Consider the following 2,261-nt stretch of genomic DNA (forward strand, 5'->3'; position numbering starts at 1 on the left):
CTCGGCTCAATCCTTAGTTCTTTTTCCAATGCTACCTTTTCCTTTGGTCCAGTGATTTTTTTTTTAATGTTATTTAAAACTGTCTTAGGACAATTTTGCTAATCCATAGGGCTTGAAGGTGAAGGTGAAGTCGCTCAGTCGTGTCCGACTCTTTGCGACCTCGTGGACTGTAACCTACTAGACTTCTCCGTCCATGGGATTCTCCAGGCAAGAATACTGGAGTGGATTGCCATTTCCTTCTCCAGGGGATCTTCCCGACCCAGGGATCGAACCCGGGTCTCCTGCATTGGAGGCAGATGCTTTAACCTCTGAGCCACCAGGGAAGCAATCCATAGGGCTTAGGAATAGCTTGTTTTGTGGGAGCTTCCTCCAGCCAAGGAAGGAGTCTAGGAAATGCATCACAGAAAGAAATCTAAATCCACTTTGACCCGTGTCAATGATTGATAGGTGTTGATGGGGACAGTCCATGTATATTCTTTAAGAGGGAGTCTAACACTGATCCCAAACTGATTTCCTGATATAGATGCTCATTACGCATGTGTTAAATGTGGCGATGGGCTTTCCAGGTGGCTCAGTAGGAAAGAATGCACCTGCCAGTACAGGAGACGGCTTCAGCCCTTGGGTTGGGAAGATCCCCTTGAGAAAGGAATGGCCACCCGCTCCAGTATTCTTGCCTGGAAAATTCCATGGACAGAGGGGCTTGGCAGGGTACAGTCTATCGGGTCACAGAAGAGTCAGACATGACTGAGTGACAGCACGAATGCACGCAAGTAAATGCGGCCACAGATTAGCAGTCTTGGATTTTATCTTTTCCCAGCTTCGTGTAAAGGTATCCACAAAGAGACAACAGTACTAATAACTAAAGAGGAAACCCTGTGCCAAAGTCCATTGGGAATATATACTAACTCCAGTGTCAATCATTTGACATATTGACCCAAATTACCTGCAGAGCAGGTAACAAGAAAAAGCCTCCACCTCAGTCACTACCTCTAATGCAGGCCACCTAGAGTATCAAACCTTATTACACAGAAAGTATCTGAGCCAGCTAGAGACATATGCCCAGTCCTCAGCATTCCTCATGTCCTTTTTAGAAACTACAGGATTAAATTTTTGGTACAACTTCAGGTTCAAGAAGTCACACTCTTGAATATACAGTCACTCCAGAGAAAGCCTTGTAAGTGGGTGGAGAGTGGCAGACTCGGATTATAGCAAATGCTGGAGAGTACACAGCAGTCACACGACAGACATTTGTCTTTGATTTTAGAAAAGCCAGACTAAGAGCTGTCGACTGGGGGGAAAAGGCACAAATAAAACATGAGAGTTAAAGTTAAGTTTTATTTGGGGGCAGAATGAGGACTATAGCCCAGGAGACAGTGTCTCAAATAGCTCTGAGAAACTGCTCCAGAGGAGATGGTCAGTATATATGTGATTTTGATGAAGGGGAATTACATGCAATCAAGCACATATGTTTCACAGCATATTGCTGCTAGTCTTGTGAAGGTCACTGCTAGTCACGACGAGCAGACATCACCATGAAGGACTTTAATGCTTTTCTAGATACAAGGGGATGCAAGAATTGGGCTCATAAAATCTGAAAATATCTAATTATCTGAAACTTGTTTTGCCAGGTTTTCCCAGAGTACAAAGTTCTTCATTGCTGGTCTTCACCTGAACTTTCAGGGGGTGTTGAAAGAGCAGCTGCAGCAGCTCATAATTTGATCCTTGTCGAGGTAGATGGCAAGTGCCAATTTGTAGGTGACAGAGCAGAAGACATTCATGTCTTACTTGAGCGAGCAGTTAAGAGGCCACCTCACTCCAGGTGTGGATCTGAGAAGAACAGCTCCCTGATGAGCAGGGAGGAGAGCCAGGGCACATGAAGCCCACTGGTAGGGTTAAGAGCATGGGTTATGGAGGCGGAAGACCTGGCTTTAAATCCTGGCTCCACTATTGACTAGTTTTAGAGTCCTGGGCAAGTTACCAAGTGATCTGAAGTCTCGATTTCCTTACATGTAATATGGTAGTAACATCTACCTCAGAGAGTTTGTACAAGTTAAAAAAGATAATGTCTGCTGCTAAGTCACTTCAGTCATGTCCAACTCCGTGCAACCCCATAGATGGTAGCCCACCAGGCTCCCCTATCCCTGGGATTCTCCAGGTAAGAATACTGAAGTGGGTTGCCATTTCTTTCTCCAGTGCATGAAAGTGAAAAGTCAAAGTGAAGTTGCTCAGTCATGTCCAACTCAGCGACCCCATGGACTGCA

General features: G+C 45.2%; 1 non-coding gene across 1 annotated transcript; it reads right to left on the reverse strand.

The window, feature by feature from the left end:
* Nucleotides 1-251: 251 nt before the first annotated feature.
* TRNAW-CCA (transfer RNA tryptophan (anticodon CCA)) lies at nt 252-323 on the reverse strand. Its single transcript has one exon. It is a non-coding gene; the product is annotated as a tRNA-Trp (tRNA).
* Between the last annotated feature and the right edge of the window lie 1,938 nt (nt 324-2,261).

The sequence above is a fragment of the Budorcas taxicolor genome, chromosome 3 (genome assembly GCF_023091745.1).
Source record: "Budorcas taxicolor isolate Tak-1 chromosome 3, Takin1.1, whole genome shotgun sequence".
Classification (NCBI taxonomy): domain Eukaryota; kingdom Metazoa; phylum Chordata; class Mammalia; order Artiodactyla; family Bovidae; genus Budorcas; species Budorcas taxicolor.